This window comes from Entelurus aequoreus, linkage group LG16 (assembly GCF_033978785.1).
Source record: "Entelurus aequoreus isolate RoL-2023_Sb linkage group LG16, RoL_Eaeq_v1.1, whole genome shotgun sequence".
Classification (NCBI taxonomy): Eukaryota; Metazoa; Chordata; class Actinopteri; order Syngnathiformes; family Syngnathidae; genus Entelurus; species Entelurus aequoreus.
The window spans coordinates 24,287,588-24,311,842 of NC_084746.1; the positions used below are offsets into that span (position 1 = coordinate 24,287,588).

At 39.4% G+C, this 24,255-nt stretch overlaps 1 pseudogene; it reads left to right on the forward strand.

The window, feature by feature from the left end:
- Positions 1-24,255, forward strand: part of LOC133630733 (polypeptide N-acetylgalactosaminyltransferase 18-like) — a 184,771-nt pseudogene that overhangs the window by 147,161 nt on the left and 13,355 nt on the right.

Sequence of the window (24,255 nt, forward strand, 5' to 3'; positions counted from 1 at the left end):
AATCCCTGAGGCTAATAGGTGCTTATCACCCACCAGTGGATAACAAATTATTATGAAAATCTCAGCAAAAATGTCTCAACGTGCTCGGGGACTATCTTGAAACTGGACGAGGCGAATAAATAGACTTGTTAGAACTCTCTGTCAAGCTGGGAGGATTCACCAGGTCGCTACAGAAATTGAAAGATTGAATATTGAGATTGTAGGTTTAAGTGAAACAAGATGACCATGAAATGGTAAAACAATCAAAGATCACGCTACACATGTGGGTGGAGAAGGAATCGTCCTGTCAAAAAGTGTAAGGAGTCTGAAGGAATGGGAACCCATCTCGGAGGGAATCATCATGGCGAGTTTTGCATCCCGCTTTCAGGACACAACCATAATACAAGCATACAAAAGTTGGATGTTTTTACATTTAGTGATAGGCTATGAACAAGAAACAGTCCAGATAGCACAGCTATACTAGAATTAGCTTGCCTAATGAGGTTTTCAAATTTCTTATGACTTAGCATCAAATTTGTATCATCAGCTGTACAATGAAGCAGATCGGAAAGTGAAGTGAAGCTGCAGGAGAGATAAAAGGAAATGGATCCTGGACATGGCCACGAATGCAAAACAGGCCGCTTCGAAACAGGAAATAAAAATCCTCCACAGAATCACGAAAACACTGAGTGGAAGAAGGAGACAAATCCACAAAGCAGTACAAGACATCTGAAGAATTTGCAATTCTGAGGGCGTTCCCAGATTGCAAATGAAACCACGCCCCGCCCTTTCTAAAAGTATCATAATTTATCTTTTGCAAATGTTTAAATATATATTTTGAAGTTGTCATCTCTATTTTTTTTCCCCAGACGCAGTCGAAAATACATCTCATAAACATTGTTCACCCGGTCACAGCGTTAGCTCACTCTCAGATTGCTTCAGACTGCATAAAAAAGCGGCTTTTATCAGAATTAGTGTCACCGCATGTCGTACATTGGTGTGATTATGCAAATGCCAAGATTAGATGAAAATAATACTTTATCATATCTTTTTATTGTTTCCTCACAGCCTGAGGCAGAGAGAGAGGATAATCCAAAAATAAATAAGTATTTTCACCTCTGTGCAAAATCCCGCAAAAAATGCAGGAACCTTATGATTTGATGTTTTGACATTGTCTAACATAAGTATTCATCATTGTAACATTTATAAGTCAGAAAAGATTAAATTCATTTTTTTCACTTCCTGTTCTCAATTCATTCACAATATACTCCATGAGTAATCACAATAAAAATAAATAAATAAATAATAATTGGTGAAGTAAGTTACATTTCATATGATGAGATAAGTAAGATTATTATGAGAGTGAAAGAATGGATGAATCAAATAAATTGAGAATGTTTATCATGGTCCTTCTTCTTTGTACTTTGTAAACACTTCAAGTTTGAAGAGTTTCTTGAAGTGGATCATATTAGTACATTGTTTGATTGCTTTGCTTAATCCATTCCATAATTTAATTCTACATACTGATATACTGAAGGTCTTAAGTGTTGTACGTGCGTACAAATGTTTTAAATTACATTTCTCTCTAAGATTATATTTCCCCTCTTTTTTTGAGAATAATTGTTGTATATTCTTGGGTAGCAGGTTATAGTTTGCTTTGTGTATAATTTTAGCTGTTTGCAAATTTACTATGTTGTGGAATTCAGTATCTTTGATTCAATAAATAAAGGATTTGTATGTTCTCTATATCCAACATTATGTATTATTCTAACTGATCTTTTTTGTAACACCGTTAATGAATGAAGTGTACTTTTGTAGTTATTTCCCCATATTTCTACACAGTAACTCAGATATGGTAACACTAGTGAGCAGTAGAGAATATGAAGTGATTTTTTGTCTAGAACATGTTTTGCCTTATTCATTATTGACGTGTTTCTTGCTACTTTATGTTGTATATTTTTTACGTGAGATTTCCAGTTCAATTTATCATCATCCATCCATCCATTTCCTACCACTTGTTCCCCTTGGGGTCGCGGGGGGTGCTGGAGCCTATCTCAGCTGCATCCGGGCGGAAGGTGGGGTACACCCTGGACAAGTCGCCACCATCAATCATTATATTATCATAGATCCCCTTTGAAGTTGATCGACCACATAATTTTTTTAACATGCTGGCAAAATGTACAATATTTTATGTCGACACAATAGCATCACAATCCAAGAGATTTGTATATTCAGTCAGGAAGTCAATAAACAAGGGGATATAACTGTGAGTGTTCCAGAGAATACAGAAGATTTTGGCAAGTATCCCAAAGTGCTTTCATACAGCAGAACTGTACAATACCACGGACAGATCCTCTATCTCAGACCTGGGAAAATTAAGGCCCGGGGGCCACATGTGGCCCGTTAAGATTTTCAATCTGGCCCTTGAACTGTACAAAGTATTTCAATGGTTGGAATCTGCGCTTTTTGCATAATGTACTAGTTACTATGGTAATCTAATTAGTTACTATGGTAATCTAAGTCACAGCAGCTCAGACGAGGCACCAAGCAGTGTGGGTGAGGTGCGTTTCCACAGAGTGTTTCCAGAGCGGCCAGCCTGAAATGCGGGTGTCAGGGACAGATGCGGAAGGACATTTTTACAACAAAGTTCTAAAGCTTAGTGATGTATCAGATATGTCAGATTGTAGTTGTTTTTTTTACCCTCAGCGTTTATATTTCTTGGTGTATGTTGCACTTTTGTTGCGTTTCACTTGATTGTAAAACATGTCGATCGAGAGGGGGTGTGACGCTCATATGTTGTCAATATTCAGTGTTTTATCGTTAATAGTTAACATTGTTAATCCCACATTCTTTATTTTTATGTACATTCTGGGTGTCTCATTGAGTAAAAAATGTTAAATTAAATTCCGTTTCTTAAGGCGGTCTGTCATAACGTTTTTAGCATTAAATCAGACAGTGTTTTGAGGTTTTGTATTAGTGTTCCTGAAAATAGATATATCAGCCCCCAGACAATTTGTTTCTCTCTAAATTTTGCCCTCCGAGTCAAAATAATTGCCCAGGCCTGCTCTATCTGAATGTTTGTACTTTCTGCTCGCTATGTCTTCAACACGAACGCCTCACGCTCCACAACTCCTGCTTCTCCTTCACCTCACGTTGCGCAGTCTGCATGCGTTCGATCGGAGCAATGCGCACACACAATGCAAACTGAGTCGTAAAACAAAGAAAAAACATGATTTGAACAACAGTCAACCGAAACAGTTCAGATCTTTTCATTAACCTTTCTATATCTACTGTGCTAGACTCATAAAAGGGCTGCAGCTTCCAAATGTATTTGTGTAGTCTGTTTATCTTTTAATGTTCTAATTAGGCCCGTCCTTGAAGCTGTGTGTGTGTGTGTGTGTGTGTGTGTGTGTGTGTGTGTGTGTGTGTGTGTGTGTGTGTGTGTGTGTGTGTGTGTGTGTGTGTGTGTGTGTGTGTGTGTGTGTGTGTGTGTGTGTGTGTGTGTGTGTGTGTGTGTGTGTGTGTGTGTGTGTGTGTGCGTGTGTGTGTGCGTGTGTGTGTGCGTGTGTGTGCGCTTGCATGTCCAACTGGATGGATGGACGTGGCTCTGAATACCTGATGAATGGCTGAATGTCAACAATGAATTGTATTTCCATTTTCTCTTTCAGCTTCTAGACACAGAAAATAAGAGAAAAGATTGAAGTGAGACATTTCAGTGCTTTAGATTCAGAGAGCGATTCAGAAGCTTCACAATATATTCATACCAGTTCAGCTGTGCAGTAAGCTGGGACTTTGCACCTAAAAACTGTTCATGTGTGTCCAAATCTAAATGATCCTCAGGCTAATTAATTCCTCTACCATTTATTCATGTTAGATGGCAGCAGATGGCAGGATTTTTTCTCTCACAGGGCCTTGACTGATATGTGGGGCTGCTAAGGAAATGATACATTTCCATGACTTCCGTTCCCATTAATTTAATAAAACCTTTTCAATTAACCCTATCATTCTCATGTTGCTCCAAAAATAAATCCATGAAAAGTGGCTCAAACTAGAGTTTAAGATTTTTGGGGAAAGAAACATTGTTATATATACAAGCCCAATGTCAAACCTCTGCACATCTGCTCAACGCAGACGTTCTCGTGACCTGCTAGTTTAGCTGCTACCAAAACAACTAGCCAGTCACTCCCAATTTAATTTTAATAGCTAAAGATACAAAACCCAAAACCAGTGAAGTTGTCACGTTGTGTAAATGGTAAATAAAAATAAAATACAATGATTTGCACATCCTTTTCAACCCATATTCAATTGAATAGACTGCAAAGACAAGATACTTAATGTTCAAACTTTGGGTTTTTTTTTGCAAATATTAGCTCATTTGAATTTGATGCCTGCAACATGTGTCAAAAAAACTGGCACAAGTGGAAAAAAAGACTGAGAAAGTTGAGGAACGCTCATCAAACACTTGTTTGGAACATCCCACAGGTGAACAGGCTAATTGGGAAAAGTTGGGTGTCATGATTGGGTGTAAAACAGCTTCCATGAAATGCTCAGTCATTCCCAAACAAGGATGGGGCGAGGGTCACCACTTTGTGAACAAATGCATGAGCAAATTGTCCAACAGTTTAAGAACAACATTTCTCAACGAGCTATTTGCAAGGAGTTTAGGGATTTCCCCACCTACAGTATGTAATGTCATCAAAAAGTTTCAGATAATCTGGAGAACTCACTGCACGTAAGCGATGATATCACGGACTTTCGATCCCTCAGGCGGTACTGCATCAAAAACCGACATCAGTGTGTAAAGGATATCGCCACATGGGCTCAGGAACACTTCAGAAAACCACTGTCTGTAACTACAGTTCGTCGCTACATCTGTAAAATGCCGCCGTCTAATTGTGTTTGGAAACTGTGAACGTTGTGTCCTCCGGAACAAAGAGGAACAGAACCATCCGGATTGTTATAGGCTGAAAGTTGAAAAGCCAGCATCTGTGATGGTATGGGGGTGTATTAGTGCCCAAGGCATGGGTAACTTACACATCTGTGAAGGCACCATTAATGCTGAAAGGTACATACAGGTTTTGGAGCAACACATGTTGCCATCCAAGCAACGTTATCATGGACGCCCCTGCTTATTTCAGCAAGACAATGCCAAGCCACGTGTTACAACAGCGTGGCTTCATAGTAAAAGAGTCCGGGTACTAGACTGGCCTGCCTGTAGTCCATACCTGTCTCCCATTGAAAATGTTTGTCATAATATGAAGCCTAAAATACCACAACGGAGACCCCCGGACTGTTGAACAACTTAAGCTGTACATCCAGCAAGAATGGGAAATAATTCCACCTGAAAAGCTTCATAAATTGGTCTCCTCAGTTCCAAAACGTTTACTGAGTGTTGTTAAAAGGAAAGGCCATGTAACACAGTGGTAACAATGCCTCTGTGCCAACGTGTTTGCAATGTGTTGCTGCCATTAAATTCTGAGTTAGTGATTATTTACAAAAAAAATTAAGTTTCTCAGTTTGAACAATAAATATTTTGTCTTTGCAGTCGATTCAATTGAATATAAGTTGAAAGATATTGCAAATCATTGTATTCTGTTTTTTATTTACGATTTACACAACGTGTCAACTTCACTGGTTTTGGGTTTTGTACAAACTTGATAGTAAATAAACCCACGTTTGTACCGCTCAATGGTGTGCTCATTCATGTCGGTTGTGTTCCAACATTTAGACGTCCTGTAATGAAAAAATACTCTGTTGGTTGTGGTGAGTTCCGGGAGAAAGGTGGGAAGTGACGTGTGTTGTGTAAAGAAAGACACACTGGGAACCTGTCCATTATTTACAATTTTACAATACTTTTAACGGCAATCACTGTTTTGTTATGCTGAAACGGCATCCGCGCTCAAAGGAGGTTGGATTGGACTGCTAAACTAGGCTAATCTCGCAAACGAGTAAATAAAAGACTCACCCTCCCTCCTCCCACGCAAGTGGAGATTAGATTGGAACATAATGGATATTTTAATGTTATTTTTAACATATTTAAAAATATAAAATACAATTCTGGGGGGCTTTAGTAGGACTACACAGATTTCTGACGGGGCTGTGACCCTTCTTAGCCCTGGTGTAGCGCCGTCCCTGGATGGTAGAGTAAGGTTGTGCCTTAGAGGTCTTAAACCAGTCAGGCTCCGCTAAAAAGAGTCCTAAAGTTGTGTTTTTTGTGGAACAGTGAGATTCCCCCAAGGCAGATTGTCTCCTCTCTGCGTAGGAACTCAAATGCAATCCATTTTGGATTCAACATGCAGATGAGTTTAGCCTCGTCAGTTTAGAAAATACTTCTGATTATTAAATTTTTTTAAGCTGCTACACATCTCCTGAAGTTTTATAGTGACTCCCAAGAGAGCCCTGACCAAAAGGATTGAGTTACTGAGGCCTGTTTGCAATATGTTTTGATATTACCACAGTTGATGTGCAGTAAGTCAGACTCATGTCCAGTGAGGGTTGGACTATGCCAGAGCTGCCCTTTGTTACCAAATTTGTTCATAACCTTTATGGACAAAATCTCTAGGCGCAATCAAGGTGCAGTTTGGTGTTTGCACTAACAGGTCTCTGCTTTTTGCAGAGAATGTGTTCTTACTGGTTTCATCGGGCTGTGATCTTCAGCTCTCACTGGAACAAATTAGAGCCAAGTGGAAAGCCACTGGGATAGGAGTCAGCACCTCCAAGTCTCTAAAAAGGGTGGAGTGCCATCTCCAGGTCAAAGATGAGTTTGTCGTGGTGAAGAGGGAGCTGATGCTGAAGATAACACTCTCCATTTACTGATCAATCTACATTCCTACCTCACCTATGATAGCGAGCGTTGAGTAGTGACCAAAATGACAAGATAGCGGATATAAGCAGTTGAAATTATTTTCCTGCATACAGTGACACTAAACTTTTTTTGTATATTCAATGGAATTAATACAGAGAAAAATAATATGTTTTTGTTTTGTTAATCAATAGACAAATACAGCAGTAAATCACATGACTTCAAGACAGCTTTGATCTTATTCATTCAAATCATCAACACCAACATTGTTAGTCATACTTTAGTTAGTGATGTAATTGTTGTGATCCGTTGCCTCGATCATGTTTTGTTCTGTTAGTTAGACTACCTCAGTTCTGTATTCAGCACCCCTGGGTTTGTGTTTTGGTTTCTATGGGTGCTGATTAGTTTCACCTGCCTCTGATTAGTGTTCGGGATGCTCACCTGCTCCTGGGCACTAATCAGAGAGCTACTTATTCCTGTTTTTCGCCACAATCAGTCTGGCTTTCTTGTTTGCACTACGCAACATTTAACGATGTCTATTTTCAATTCCTATGCCTGTTTGTATGCTAAGCTTTCACGCTAGCATTTTCCTTAGCTTTGCCTCCTGTGTTATTGGCAAAATTGTTTTGTTTTTCTGCTTTGCCTGAATGATTTATGCGAATAAACTCTCTATAGTCCGCAGACTATTTTGGGGCTCTGGGAATCACTAATAGAACGCAGATTTCTGGCCGGGACATATGGTACACTATAATCAGCAAGATAGGATGGAGCTAGACCGTTTTGTATTTTATATGTAAGTAGTAAAACTTTAAAGTCGCATCTTAAGTGCACAGGAAGCCAGTGCAGGTGAGCCTGTATAGGCGTAATATGATCAAACTTTCTTGTTCTTGTCTGGCAGCCGCATTTTGTACCAACTATAATATTTTAATGCTAGACATACGGAGACCCGAAAATAACACGTTAAAATAATCGAGACGAGATGTAACGAACGCGTGAATAATGATCTCAGCGCCGGTGGTGGACAAAACGGAACAAATTTTAGCGATATTACCGAGATAAAAGAAGGCTGTTTAAGTAACATTCGTAATGTGTGACTCAAAAGAGAGAGTTGTTGATATTACCCAGATTCTTTACCGATAATCAGCATTTCCATTTTCTTAGCGTTGAATTGCAAAAAATTAGCGGACATCCATTGTTTAATTTCATTCAGACATGCCTCTATGTGACTACAATCCGGCGGGTTGGTCAGCATATAAGGGCATGTAGAGTTGAGTGTCATCAGCATAACAGTGAAAGTTAACACCATATTTGCGCATGATGTCACCCAGCGGCAGCATGTAGATGCTGAAGAGTGCAGGGCCAAGAACCAAATCCTGGGGAACTCTGCACGTTACCTTAACATACTCTGAGGTCACATTGTTATGGAAAACGCACTGCATCCTGTCAGTAAGATAGGAGTTAAACCAGGAAAAGGCTAAGTCTGACATGCCAATACATGTTTTGATACGTTCTAATAAAATATTATGGTATCGAAAGCAGCGCTAAGATCAAAAAGCAGCAAAATGGATGAAGCATCAGCCTCCATCGTTAGCAATAGATCATTATTCATTTTTGCGAGGGCTGTCTCTGTAGTGTGATCTGCCCTGAAACCGGGCTGAAAGGGTTCACAGAGATTGTTAGACACTAACTGTTCATTTAGCTGCTGTGCAACAATTTTTTACGTTTTTACGTTCATAATATTTAGCACTGATCGTCCTAATATTACAAACAGCTCCTTGATAAGTTTCCCAGGAAGTGGGTCAAGTAAACATGTTTTTTGTTGTGTCCCATTTACACGTCGCAGGAGTTCCTCTAATGTTATTTCATCAAAAAGAGAGAGACTATTTTGGAGGGAAACATCCGTCGTATATACATTTGTATCTGTGTTAACAGAACCCAGTTGTAGCTGGGACATGTTGTATTTAATCTTCTTTCTAATTAGTTACATTTCTTATTAAAGAAATTCATAAAGTCATCTGCTGAGTGGGAGGAGTCCCTTGTTGGGTTAGAGATGCAACTGTACTGAAGAAATATTTAGGATCGTTTTTATTGAGGCGGATGAGATTTGAGTAGTAATTAGCTTCAACTGAGATAAGCGTGCATTTATAAGTTATTAAACTATCACTCCATGCTTGATGGAAAACGTCAAATTTAGTCGCACGCCCTTCTAGCTTTCTACATGATAGTTTAAGAGCTGTAGTTTCTTCTGTAAAGAAGGGGGTACGCCTTTTAGGGGCCTTTTTTAGTTTAAGCGGTGCTATACTATCAATGGTGTCGCGCAGGGCGTCGTTAAAGTTGTAAGTGAGGTTATCGATAGAGCCCACATAATTTGGGAATGGCACCATTAACGAAGGCAGTAGGCCAGCAAGAGTCATAGTTGTGACAGCATTAATGTTGTGGCTGCTAAAGCAGTGGTTATTAGTAGCTTGTTGACAATGAGTCAGAACTTCGAATTGTATAAGGTAATGATCGGACATTACTCTAGTGTACGGGAGTATCATAACTTTGGAGGTTGTGACACACCGGACAAGGACTAAATCTATCGTATAACCATTGTGATGTGTGGGTTCATATATTATTTGTGTAAGACCACAGCTACCAATTATAGTCTGGAGCGCCACGCACGGAGGGTCTCATGGGGTATTCATATGGATTTTAAAATACCATTATAATTATATTATCTGCGTGCGTCACTAGATCAGCGACAAACTCTTAAAATTCACTGTTAAAGTCCGAATAGGGCCCAGGGAGTTGGTAGATACCAGCCAGGTAATGAGGTAGCGGTGTGACAGACCTCATAGTAAGCACCTCAAATGATTTATATTTATTACTTCGGTTAAGGGTAAGGTTAAGGTTTTCATTGTATATTAGTGCGACCCCTCCACCCCTTTTAAGGAGACGGGCGATATGTGCATTCGTATAGTTAGGAGGAGATGCCACGTTAAGCGGGAAAAATGTATCTGTTTGAGCCAGGTTTCGCTGAGACCAATGACGTTAAGATTGTTGTCTCTAATGACCTCATTAACTTAACGTTTTGGGAGACAATGATCTTATGTTTAAAAAGCCCATATTATAGGTAGTGGGCTGTGTTTAGGAATTGTTGTTAATGGTATCCGTAGTAGTGATATTGAAAAAGTTACGTTTTAATTGTGTAGTGCGCCTTAAATTGTTGTTGTTGTTGGCATCCGTAAGTCTCGGAAGACAATGGATTGGCGCCCCTTGGATATGTTTTAGTTGGTCATGCAGCGTCTGATATGACTGTACAGACCCACACGGGCGCTTTAAATAATTTAGATCATATCTAGGAATTGATATGATGGGGATCTTCAGATTGTTTGCTTGGTGCTGCGATAGATTGAACGCATCGTAATTTGCCACCTCAGTAGAATGCATGTTCACCTCTGGCACAGTTACTACAGAAAAAACATTATGTGAGTTGTGTATTATTCTACAAGAAATGCTATGTGTGCGGGAATTTTCCAGCCTGCCGCTGGTTAGTTCTATCTTAACTGACTCCTCACCCGGACTAACAGACACTGTAATTGCCTGTGTCCGAGCTTGCTCTAGTGATGGCGCCTTCCCGGTTAGGGTGAAGGCCGTCCCTCATCAGCAAGCCCGGTTTGCCCCAGAAAGAGGGCTAATTATCAATAAACGTTAGTCTCTGCTCTCTACAAAAACTAGACAGCCACTTGTTAAGCGAGACTAATCTGCTATACCTCTGATCATTGCCTCTCACAGGCAGGGGGCCAGAGACAAGTACTCCATGCCTGGACATCTTTCTAGCGAGATTACAAGTCCTAGCTATGTTCCGCTCTGTAATCTCTGACTGTCTCATCCTCGTGTCATTGGAGCCAACGTGTACAACTATGTTTGCGTAGCTAGTGGTGCGATTAGCCTGTCGTACATGTTTACTAGGCCTGTTGCGAGTTATATCCCTAAGATTAGCTTTAATGTCAGGTGCTCTGGCCACGGGAATACACTTAATTATGGCTGGTTTGCTAAACTGTATGTTTCGGGTAATGGAGTCTCATATGACTAAGGTGTGGTGCCCGGTAGACTGGGGTATAGGACTAGCTAGCTAAAGAGCTAAATCTATTATGTGTCTCAACCGGTTCACCGTTGCTTGTAGGCTGCTTAGGGCTGCTACAAACTGGGCTAGTCAGCTCGCTACAGCTATCGCTAGCAGATGTGTCCGCAGCGTCTAAAGTTACAAAATTACTCTGCTCTAGTTGGCGGACACGGTCCTCTAGTAGGGCCAACCTATCCATGACAACGGTGCACGAAGAGCAGGGAGCCATACTCACGTTGTTTTTTTCACCGAGTCAAGTTCTTGCTGTCTTCGGAGAAGTGGTTGCAACGTGTGCGAGCAGATTCCTTCAGACCGTCGCCGTCTTCGCCGCTTTGTTAGCTTAGCAGCTAGCTAGCTGAGAGAGGAGCGGCGAGACAGAGAGAGGGTGGTTTGCAAGTTAGACAAGACTACTAAGTATGTTTGGGAAGGAATAAAGAGAGCTGTAAAACAATTAGAAGCACACAGATAGAAAGATACTACTTAGCTTTTTTTGCGGCGACAGCGAGCAGTCACAGCGAGTCAGGTTGTCAGAGGTTGTCTGCATTCATTTAGTACCAAAATGAGATGACGGTAGCTTATTCTTCTTGCTGTCTGGTTATTATCGTTTACGTTGACCAATGTGACGTTATGAAACCAGGTTTCGGTACCCATCCCTCGTCAAGACAGATGGCCGCCCCACAGAGTTTGGGCTCTCTCCAATTAGTTTTTCCTTGCCTCTGCTGCCAAGCGCTTGCTCGTCAACCTATCAAGAACATGCTTTTCAGACCTGCTTCACATACATTCTGTTGTGCATTATAAATAAACAACTTGACTATTTACTACTGCAACCTAATATTTCATAGTTGACAAATTTCATTGTCATTTACTGTTGGAAAAATTTTTTTCCAGCTGTCACCGTGAACAGGATGAGGGCAAGAAAAAGAGCATATGTTTTCTTATGATTGTGCATGGTTGCGGTTGATGGCGTGATCCCAGTATGCAGAGTATGCAGGCAGTGTACAAGCAGTAGGTCTCTTTGTTCGGTCCCAAGCAGAGTATCAAAAAACCAAGAGCGTGGGACGAGCAATCAACCACAGGTTAAAGTGCAAAAGATAACAAAAACAAAGCGAAGCAATCCTTGGTAAAGCAAGGCAAAATACCCCAAAAATAGGACAATACACTCATTGAAACAATGAACCAGGGTTGCAAAAATAATGACACTGGCAGATAAATCCTTCTGATTGGCAATCAGGGACAGGTGAGCCTCCCAATTGCCAACCGGGAACAGGTGATAAGATCAGGCTTCAGGAATTCAACTAAAGTTACAGAAAGACCAAAAACCAAAAGACTAACCATGATTAGGACAGGAAGAAACACCAAACACGGGAAGAAAAACACAAAAGTCCAAAACAGTCACAATGTCAATATGTGCTTTGCCTGCAGAACGCGTACTACAGCAGCTCCCAGCAGCTTCACCTGGGAGGGTTGAGTCCAACCATCGATGACGCAGACAACAAGTGTCTGGTGGAGGTGAACAGCAAGCCCAGACTGCTGGAATGCACGTACGCGGCCAGCAAACACATGAAGCTTAGCTGGACCTTCATGCAGGTAAGATACAATTTTCACTGCAAGCTTTGTTTTCCTTTCACACAGGCCAGTGTTGGACATTCATTTGCATTTACACACACAGAGCAGTTTGAAATTCTTATTTACATCAGACAATCATGTGACATCAAATGTCACCTGACCTCTGTTGGAGAACTCATAGACAAAAAAAATAAAAGCAGGCAAATTATAAATATATACATTTGTTTAAGTTCCTCGAGCAAAGAGAGGGTTTACAGGGTAATTACATAAAGTCATTGTGAGGGGCGTGGCCTGCGGACCTGCAGCAAAACGGGATGTGCCGGGGCCGGCTTCGAGATTAACGACAGGTGCGTGGATGACACAGCTGAGAGTGTTTGTCTGATCACCTGTCGCTCTGTTAAAGGGAGCAGTCGGGAAGGAGAAGGGGGTTTGACTTGGTCTTGGGAGTTGGTCGGACGGAAGGCGGAAGTAAACCAAGAGCGGTGGCTAAACACGTGAGAGTATCCAAATCTTCTTGGCGGTTGTGCATAAGCTGTTTTGTGACTGGATCGAGATGGAAGGGGATAGTGACGGGATAATACCTGGGATTTGTATAGCGCTTTTCTAAGTACCCAAAGTCGCTTTACATGTTTTTCTGAACCCATCATTCATTCACACCTGGTGGTGGTAAGCTACTTTCGTAGCCACAGCTGCCCTGGGGTAGACTGACGGAAGCGTGGCTGCAATTTGCGCCTACGGCCCCTCCGACCGCCACCTATCATTCATCATTTATTTCACCGGTGTGAGCGGCACCGGGGGCAAAGGGTGAAGTGTCCTGCCCAAGGACACAACGGCAGCGATTTTTTAGATGGTAAGAGGCGGGGAGCGAACCTGCAACCCTCAGGTTTCTGGCACGGTTGCTCTACCCACTACGCCACGCCGCCCCTAATGTATGAGGAAGGTATGGACGTGGATAGGACTAGAGGGGAGAAAGGAAAGAAGGGGAGCGGAGGGCATGAAGGAAAGTCGAGTGCTAAAAGAGCCCATGAAAAAGATGAAGAAGTAGAAAAAAGGAAAAAGACTATGGAAGATAATTATAGGATTATAACCTAACCTAACCTAACCAATCCCATAACCCCAAAGGGTCGTTGGGGCACCACAGATGATCTGTTGACCAGCTCTCTCCATCCCTCTCTGTCCTCAGCAGCTCTCATTGCCTCGGTGAGTTTTAGGTGAGTCCATTCTCCGATGTTATCTTCCCATCTTTTCTTTTGTCTCCCTCGTCTCCTGCCACCTTGTACGGTGCCTTGCAGGATTGTTTTTGCAAGGCCTGAGGATCTGGTGATGTGTCCGTACCACCTCAGTTTCCGCTTTATGACCGTGGTGAGCAGGTCATCATGTGGGCCGATGGCTTGGCTGATCTTTTGCCGGACTTCTTCGTTTGTGACATGTTGGGTGTAGGAGATACCCATGAGTCTTCTGTAGCATCTCATCTCCATGTTCTGAATTCTTTTCTGCAGCTCTGCTGTAAGGGTCCATGTTTCACAGGCGTAAAGGAAGATCGACATTACAAGTGAGCGCTGTAATCTCACATTTGATGCCAGACTGATGTGTGTCTTTCCATAAGGGTTTGAGTTTTGCCAGGGCAGCAGTTTTTTGAGCACTTCTGGCAAGGACTTCCCGTTTGGATCCTTCATCGGACACGATTGCACCGAGGTACTTGAAGCTTGACACCGTGTCCAGTGCCTGTCCATTGACTTTGATGTCTGAGCGGATGCCATTTTTGTTGTTGGTCATCATTTTGGTCTTTTCAGCATGGATTTCCATTCCGTAGGCTCGGGAGGTGGTATCAAGCCTTTCAACTAGACTGGCAAGTTCTCTTTCTTCTCCAGCTAGCCCATCGATATCATCTGCAAAACGGAGGTTGGTGATTGGTCTGCCTCCAATGCTGACAGTTCCTTCATGATCTGCTAGGGCATCCGTCATGATACGCTCCAGAAAAATGTGGAAGAGAATGGGAGAGAGAATAGGATTATATATACATTTAAATCAAGTCAAGACATGAATGACATAAGTTTAATGACACTGGTTAAGGGGTTAAAGAAGGACATCGGAGAGGTGGAGATAGCGAAGGTGCTTAGGGACGGACGACTTTTGATTAAATGCAAAAATGGAGAGCAAAAAAGTAAAGCAATGCTGTTGCAAAAACTGTGCAATAAAATAATAAAGGAAAAAATCAAAGTGGGAGAACGAAAGGGGGCAAGAGGAGTAGTGACAGGAATTCCAAGAGGTGAAAATTTAGAAGAATTGAAAAGACAAATAAAAAGGGGAACTGTCAAGATGTTGACAAGAATGATGGCATATAGAAATGGAGAAAAGACGGAGAGCGAATCAGTATTAGTACAGTTTGTCGAGGAAGTCCTCCCGCAGAGAATTATGATTGGGTTTTTAAGCTTTTATGTTAGAGCTTACGTTCCACCCCCAGTACGCTGCTTCAAGTGCCAACGCTATGGGCACATAGCCAGTGTGTGTCATGCTAAGTTGAGATGTGGAAGGTGTGGAGGGGAGCATGAATATGGACAATGTGGAGATAATGATCTGGTCAAATGTTGTAACTGTGGCGGGAATCACACAGCAGCGTATGGGGGATGTGTCATTAGGAAACAGCAGAGGTGGGACCAAGTCATTGCTTTGCAAGTCACAAGTAAGTCTCAAGTCTTTGCCCTCAAGTCTCGAGTCAAGTCCCGAGTCAAGACAGGCAAGTCCCGAGTCAAGTCCAAAGTCAAGACTAGAAAGTCTCAAGTCAAGTCCCAAGTCCTGCATTTTGAGTTTCGAGTCCTTTCAAGTCCTTTTAACCACAGACTAATATTTTTACACAGATTGTGTATGCTTTTAAAACACTGTATTTATTTATTAAAACAAGTGCATTTGAAATTGCAGGGAAAAAAATAGTGCTGACATTGCAATTCATAATAGCACTATTAACCAGTCATTTTAATAGTTTAAACAATTTTAAACATTTAACTCATTCCTTTGCAGAATAAACACATTTGCAAAAACAAACATTAACATACTATTGGTTGTATTTTATGAAAATAATATTACCACAGAGTTGAGAAGGAGCAAAGATCTTCAATATTTGTATGTGAAAATCACAAAGAAATCTTCTGGGGGAGGATGACCCCCCTACAGGGGTTTGGTTTACAAACTTTAAGCCCCACCTAAAACAAAATTCACCAGCCGCCACTGATTATGATGCATTCTCATTTTAGGCAAAATATAAGACAATACTTTCTTAACAGTATAATTGTAACCAGGAATAAGTCTTCAAGTAACAATATTCAAATACTAACATTGTTGGGTAAGACAGCATTTGGTTTTATTCTGGATCCAGTGAAACAGATTGGTGGTTTTAGCTGATATAAAGACTTTCAGGTGTTTATATATGTTTAAGTATTTGGCAGACGCTTTTATCCAAAGCGACATACATAAAAAATACATAAATAACAATGACTGTAAACATTATCATTTAAGGGAAGAATGTAATAGAAAATATCAATACAAAGTGTCAAGACAGAATAAACTATCTGCTGTTGCCTCAACAGAGTTACAGTCTATAGGTCCCTAAGATATATAGATATCTAATGTATTCATACATTGTTTATGTAGGATATACGCATGTATATATAACCTAATCATATTGTTTCTTCAACTTAAAAATAGCTGACCGTTTTTTTCCCCCTTATCTGGGATTATATTCCCAGTTTTGATCTCGGACGTCTGGTCACTTATAGCATATAAGAATATTATATTACTGTTAAGCAAACTATGAATAATAAAAACGCCAAAACATGTGTCCGTTATCATAGCTACACGTATGACAAAAAACCGCGTGAAAATCAGTGGTATTCAGTGAGGTAAAATGAATTAAATGCGCTGACAGTTCATTGCTCCTGCCAAATGAATTGCACTGAGTGGAGCGGATCACCACTCCAAGATGGCGGCCCCGCGTCTCGTCTGTGCCAATAGGCAGTAGCGCTCAATGCTGCGTACCCTTAGAAGATGTCTATGGTTATAACGTTAGCAGTGAGTTTACAGCCTCACTGAATAAAAGTCATGTTACTTAGCCAATAAACGTTATCTTACATTCAAAACTTACCCTTCTTTGTGCATCTTCAAATGTCCAACGATGTTGGAAGTTGTTGCGTCTCCGTCTGTAATATTCGAACTGCGTGATTTGCATACGGCAATTCGTTTTTTGTTGACCAAGTCGTAGTTTTTATACCCGAACGAAACCAACTTTGGCATAATTGTTTCTCACTGCCGCATTGTTTGACAACTCATGTTCGGTGGTTGTCCTGCAATTTGATTGGATGAGAGCTGTGGGATGAAAACAATGTAGATCTCATTTGATTGGCTGTTGTACTGACAGCACACACGCTGATAGACAGACACGTACAAAATGAAAGATACGGAGCGCTCCCAAATAACTTTTTAAGCTTTAGGTTTTGGGGAAAGTAGCAAGTCATGTCAAGTCAAAAGGCTCAAGTCCAAGTGAAGTCACAAGTCATTGATGTTAAAGTCTAAGTCGAGTTGCAAGTCTCTTTACATTTTTTCAAGTCGAGTCTAAAGTCATCAAATTCATGACTCGAGTCTGACTCGAGTCCAAGTCATGTGACTCGAGTCCACACCTCTGGGAAACAGACAACAGAAGTACAGCAAATCAGAGTAGAAAGAAATATTACATACGCAGAGGCAGTTAAAGTAAGAAATCAAGAAAGTGCAGCACAAGATAGAAGTGAGAATAGTTCAGAACGAGACAGAAGTGGCAATAGTTCAAGTAATAAAAAACAAGAGGCAGCAAATACAGGACTTTCTATGGACAAGCTAGTTGTGTTCCTGGCATATGTCATAAACTGTACAGAACAGGCAAGAAATAAAACTGAGAAGATCAAATTAATTGTCAAAGCAGCAGCAAAGTTCTTAAATTTAAAAGAACTATCTTGGGAACAGGTACAAGGTGAACTACAGAGAGTAGACGAGACAGAGTCATGTTACCACAATCCAACGCCATGCTAATTATTCAGTGGAATGCCAGAAGTTTAGTAGCAAACGGACAGGAACTAAAGGGATATATTAATAATATGAAAAATAAACCACATTGAATATGTATTCAAGAAACCTGGCTGAAGCCAAAATTGAGCTTTATAATAAAAGGATACGTAACAATACGTAAAGATAGGAATGATGGGCAAGGAGGAGGATGTGCCATATTTATTAAAGAAGACATGCATTATACAATATTAAAAGAAAAACAAGAACTAGAAATAGTAGGGGTAGAAGTATGGAATAATAAAGAAAGATACAAAGTGCTAAACTTCTATAATCCGTGCAAGAAATTACAAATTCATCAACTAGAAAAAATAGTCGAGCACTATCAATATCATTTGGTGTGGTGACTTTAATGCACATAGCACAATGTGGGGTGAAAGGGATGAATGGAATGGGGAAACATTGGAAGCATTTTTGGAGGAAAAAGAATTGGTGTGTGTGAATGATGGGTCGGGAACAAGATTAGATGTAGTTACGGGTAAAGAAACAGCAATAGATTTAACACTGGTGTCACAAAGGTTAGCAGGAAAGGTAGAGTGGGAAGTAAATAAAGACAGCACTATAGGAAGTGATCACTACCCAATCTTCATTCACATAAACATAAACCAAAGGACAGAAAGCACTAAAAAAGAAGGAAGATGGAAGTATAATCACGGTGATTGGGGACAATTTAGGGAAAGTACCGACATGACATTAAAGGAAGTGGATATAAATCAAGATATTGAACAACTGAATACAGATATTACAAAGTGCATAATAGAAGCAGCCAAAAAGAGCATACAAAGGAGTAGTATAGGGAAAAGAAGGAAGATAGCGCCGTGGTGGACACAAGAGTGCACAGACGCAATAAAAGAACGGAATAAAGCATTTAGAATATTGAGAAGAACACATAATTTCCAAGATATGATCCAATATAAAAGGCATCAAGCTAAAGTAAGGTACGTTATTAAAAAGACAAAAAAACACTATTGGAGAACGTTTTGTGAATCATTAAATAGAACTACTCCTTTAGGCCAAGTGTGGGGAATGATCAAGAAAATGTCAGGGATCAGAAGTGAACATAAAAATCATGTGATGAAAGATGGGACACGGTGTGTGGTAGAAAATAAAGAAAAAACAGAACTTTTAGCAAAGACATTTGTTAAAGTGCACAGTAATGATAATTTGAGAAATGTAGAAAAACAAAAGAGAGAAGAAACAATTAGTTTAAATTTTGGGGAAATGGTGGAAGACAATGATAATAGTTTAACCAACACTATAGATATGAAATTTTCTTTGAATGAAATGGTTCGAATATTGAAAAAGGTTAAAAATACAACACCAGGAAAAGACCAGGTGAGTTATCAGATGATCAAAAACTTAAGCAGCATTGGCAAAGAAGTGGTCTTGAAATTATATAATAGGATATATGAAGAAGGGAAATTACCAGCAGAGTGGAAAGAAGCTGTAATAATTCCGATATGCAAACCAGGGAAAGACCCGGAAGAGGCAGGTAATTATAGGCCGATAGCATTGACCTCAAATTTGGGTAAAGTAATGGAAAAAATGATTAATGAAAGACTGGTATATTATTTAGAGTCAAAAGAAATAATAAAAAACTACCAAAGTGGATTTCGCAAAGCAAGAAATACAAACGACCCAGCAGTGCAGCTAGAAGAGGAAATTAGAAAGGGACAAATAAATAAAGAAAGTATAATTGCAGTATTTTTTGATATAGAGAAAGCTTATGATATGTTGTGGAAACAGGGGTTGCTGATAAAACTAAATATAATTGGGATTAGAGGGAAAATGTATAGATGGATAAAAGACTTCTTAACAAGTAGGAAAATATTAGTAAAAATAGAGAATGAATACAGCAGAGTGTATGAAGTGGAAAATGGGACCCCGCAAGGGAGTATAATAAGTCCAGTATTATTTTCAATAATGATAAATGACGTTTTTAGTGAAGTGGAAGGGTTAGTGGATGTGGCACTGTTTGCTGACGATGGAGTGATGTGGAAGAGAGGTACAAATACTAATCATATAGAAAAGAAGATTCAAAAAGCGGTAAATAATGTTCAAGAATGGGGAACGGCGTGGGGTTTAAGATTCTCTGTTGGAAAGACAAAAGTCATAAATTTTACAAAGAGGAAAGTACAAAATAAGATCCAAATTAAACTCTATGGAGAAAATATAGAAGAGGTACAAGTATTTAAATATGTGGGTATATGGTTTGATAAAAATATTAACTGGTCAACCCACATCAGCAAAATAGTGGAGAAAAGTAAAAAGGTGTTAAATATAATGAGGGCTTTGAGGGGTAAAGACTGGGGGGCTGATAGGCAGACATTGAAAGCAATATACATCAGTTTAATTCGATCTGTTATTGATTATGGATGCATTATTTATCAATCTGCTGCAAAAACATTACTTGGGAAAATAGACAGGATCCAATCACAGACTTTAAGATTATGTTGTGGAGCCACTAAATCAACCCCAGTTGCAGCATTACAAGTAGAGATGAATGAAAAACCTTTAGATATGAGGAGAGATCAACTGTCAGCAGTTTATTGGGCAAACTTAAAAGGGTCCAAGCAAGGACATCCAACCCATCAAGTACTATTAAACTGCCAAGAAAAAGAGAAGAAAAAAATGAATAGTTTTGGGTGGATAATAGGAGACAGATGTAATAAAGTTCAAATTGATAATATTAAAGTTAGCCCTACAGTACAAATCCTCGCAATACCAACGTGGATGTATGAAAACCCAAATGTAAACATGCAATTACTAAAGAATAGAAATTTAAATAGTTACCAGATAGAACAATGGATTGAGGAAACGTTTTTAGACAACATCATGGTGCACACAGATGCATCAAAAACTATAAATAATAAGGTAGGAGCAGCAGCTGTTATTCCACAAGGAAACATAGTATTAAATAAAAGAATTAGTGATAAATTATCTGTTTTTACGGGAGAATTGGTAGCAATTTATATGGCAATTCATTGGATAGAAGAAAATAAAGCAAGAAAAGCAGTCGTGTGCTCGGACTCCAGCAGTGCATTGACTAGCATAAAAAACATAGCGTCAGAAACAAGACAAGATTTAGTTTATGAAATAGTTCAGGCAGTCTACAGAATAAATAAAGCGGGAGGTGTGGTAACATTTCTTTGGGTTCCTGCTCATGTAGGAGTTGAGGGGAACGAATTAGCTGATAAGTACGCAAAACAAGCAACCACTAAAACAGAAGTAAACATGAAGATTAAGCACAGTAAAGAAGAAGTGAAGAACATCATTAAGATAGAACACAATAAAAAGTGGCAGGATAATTGGAATAAGGAAACAAAAGGTAGAGAGTATTACAAAGTCCAGAGGAGAGTTGGTGTAATGAGAGGAGGCAATAGAAATAGGAAGGAAGAAGACATTATTACTAGAATGAGATTAGGACATACATATCTAAATAGTTCATTGAAATTGATGGGGAAACATGCTACAGGACTGTGTGATTCTTGCCAACAGATAGAAAATGTAAGACATGTTTTAATACATTGTAGAAAATATAATAGAGAAAGGGAAATACTGGGAAATAAGTTAGCGAAAGAGAATATTAGGTTAGCAGTGGAAGATCTATTAGGATTGCACTCAGAACACACAGGTTATAAAGCAATACACACATTTTTTAAAAACACTGGGTTAAATAAAATAATTTAGAGTAGGAATCCACCTCGATCCACACTCCATTACAGTAGGTGGCGGTAATGCTCACCACAAGGTTGCTTGCCAGCCGCCATAAAAATCACAAGAAGAAGAAGAAGAAGAAGAGAAGGGGGTTGTTGATGGTCGTTGAGGGTGGCGAGTTGGCAGCGGAGCACGAGCGAAAGACTGCAGAGAAACCATGTGTGTGCTCACTGAGAGTGACAGACATTTGCTGAAAAGCATAAAGAACTATTTATTGCAAAATAAATCATTGTGCGCAAATATGACCGAAGCTGTCATGTCCGTCTGTGGTGATCCAAGGAACCCTGGGGAGCAAGACTTCGAGCAGTCATATTTTCATAGATTGGTTGTTTTTAGAAAGTTGTTTTGGTGCAAAATCATTACAGTTAATGAATGGCAGTGTATTCATGTTTGTGTTCAATTTTATTTGAATAAGATGTGAATGCACTGACCATTAATTGTTGTTTACTCGCTTGTTGGTATCCATAATTCATTTATACAAAATTCCTTTACAAGATATAACAGGGATAAAGGAAACTTCACCTGTAGTGTACAATATCTACTATGTATTTCACAGTCACACTGCTTGATTTGTTTTGCTGAAAAGTTACTTAATCGATTTCAACTTACTGTATAATTTTGTATCGCTCTAAAAAAAAATTGTCCCTTAATGCTATCGGCAACCACAAATAATGTATCTTTCTAAGGACACCATCCATACTTTAGGACAGGCCTGGGCAATTATTTTGACTTAGACGCCAAATTTCTAGAAAAAAATGTGTCTGGGGGCTGGTATGTCTGATTTTTAGAAACATTAATACATAACCTCACAATAATGTCTGAATGCTAAAAACGTTATGACAGACCACCTTAAAAAAACGGAACGGAATTTTTAAATTGTTTTACTGAATGAGACACTCAGAATGTACATGAAAATAAAGAATGAATGTGGGGTTTACAATATTAACTATGAATGATAAAACACTGAATATTGACAACATATGAACGTCACACCCCCTCTCCATCCACATATTTTACAATCAAGCGAAATGCAACGAAAATGCAACAAACAGAAACGCAATATGCAGCAAAATATGAACGCGAAGGGTAAAAAAACAAAACACCTACAATCTGATACATCTGATATATCACTAAGCTTTAGAACATTCTAGTAAAAATCTCCTTCCGCGTCTGTCCCTGACACCCGCATTTCAGGCTAGCCGCTCTAGAAGCACTCTGTGGAAAAGCTCCCCAACCACACTGCTTGGTGCTTCGTCTGAGCTGCTGTGACTTAGATTACCATAGTAACTAATTAGATTACCCTAGTAACTAGTATATCATGCAAAAGCGCAGATTCCCACCATTGAAATACTTTGTATAGTTCAAGACTTACGGTAATTTGAAAACATCACTGCACATCATAATGGCAGCTACAGTTTCCATCTTAAAGATCTAAAAAAATGATTTTGGAATGTCCGGCGGGCCTTGATTTGCCCAGGTCTGCTTTAGGATGTTCCCATAAAATATGTAAATGTTTTTATTCAATATTACTAAATAAAAAAGGTATGCTTTATATATCTGCTTGGTTACTGTGCAGCAGTAACTCCACACGTCACTAACTGGCTGACTGAGGTCCAAGTCCCAGACGCCGTCCTGTATGGGCTTGGACCTTTAGTCCGGAAATTATTTTGACATATTTCAGACATTAAGGTATTTTAAGATAGTTGATCAATTCAGGAAATCCACTGATCAAGGGCATGCCAGTTAAGCCACCCCACATGACACTACTCAGCCAATCAAAAAGAGGGGAAAAGGTGCATTAGCATCAATTAGTTTAGTTTAGAGGCAACATGATCTTACAAAGCCTACAGTAAGTCTTAAGTGGCACATACGTAGCATGGAAAAAAAATACTATTTAGAAAATAAATATAAGAAATTAATATTCTTAGGAGAATTTAACAAAATAAATCGGGTGAAAATTACACAAGAATGTAACATTTTGTAACATGTGATATTAACTTATTACATGCAAAGTGAGTAATGTCAAGTCTTTAATTTATTATCATTTTGATGATTATGGCTTACAGCGGGGGTCAACAACCCGCGGCTCTAGTGCCGCCCTAGTGGCTCCCTGGAGCATTTTTTAAAAAGGATTGAAAATGGAAAAAGTTGGGGGAAAAATACTTTTTTTTGTTTTAGTATGTTTTTTGTTTGAGGACAAACATGACACAAACCTTCCCAATTGTTAGAAAGCCCACTGTTTAATATGTTTGTGTGTATTACTGAAGAGAGTAATTGATGAACATCGTTTTGTCCTACTCATTTTGGCGGTTCTTGAACTCACCATAGTGTGGACTGTGACGCAACAGTTTGTTTACATGTAAAATCTTCCACTCCTTTGTCTCATTTTGTCCACCAAAAGTTTTATGCTGTGCGTGAATGCAGAAAGATGCACTTTGTTGATGTTATTGTTAACATACTTGTTGGAGGGCTAACCAGGCAAGCTAATCAATGATAAAATGCTATTTAGGCTAGCTGTAATACATATTGCATCATCATGCCTCATTTGTAGTTATATTTGAGCTCATTTAATATCCTTTACTTTTATCCTCTTTGTATATAATTTAGTTTTGCATGTCTCATGACACATTATATGTATGTAATATTAGCTGCATTTCAGATAGTTGTTTGTGTACCATGTTGTTCCAGACGACAGCAAACGTTTCCTAGTTTGCCAAAGATTGTACTAAATCCATTAAAAGAAGACAGCCTGCCATCTCCTTTAAACTTGGACACACACATCTATAACTTTAACCATTAAAAGCCAGTAATTTCCAGGAGTTATCTCACTTTCTGAGTAGCTTCTGATTTACTAATGGTTTCTAATGTTGTAAAAATGTGTAGAATAAATATTACATTTCAACATTTCTGTCAACGAAGATTTGCTTAAACTGCGACACATAGTCATTTTGATAGTAGGCTATTATAGCTAATATAGACACTTACGTCATGT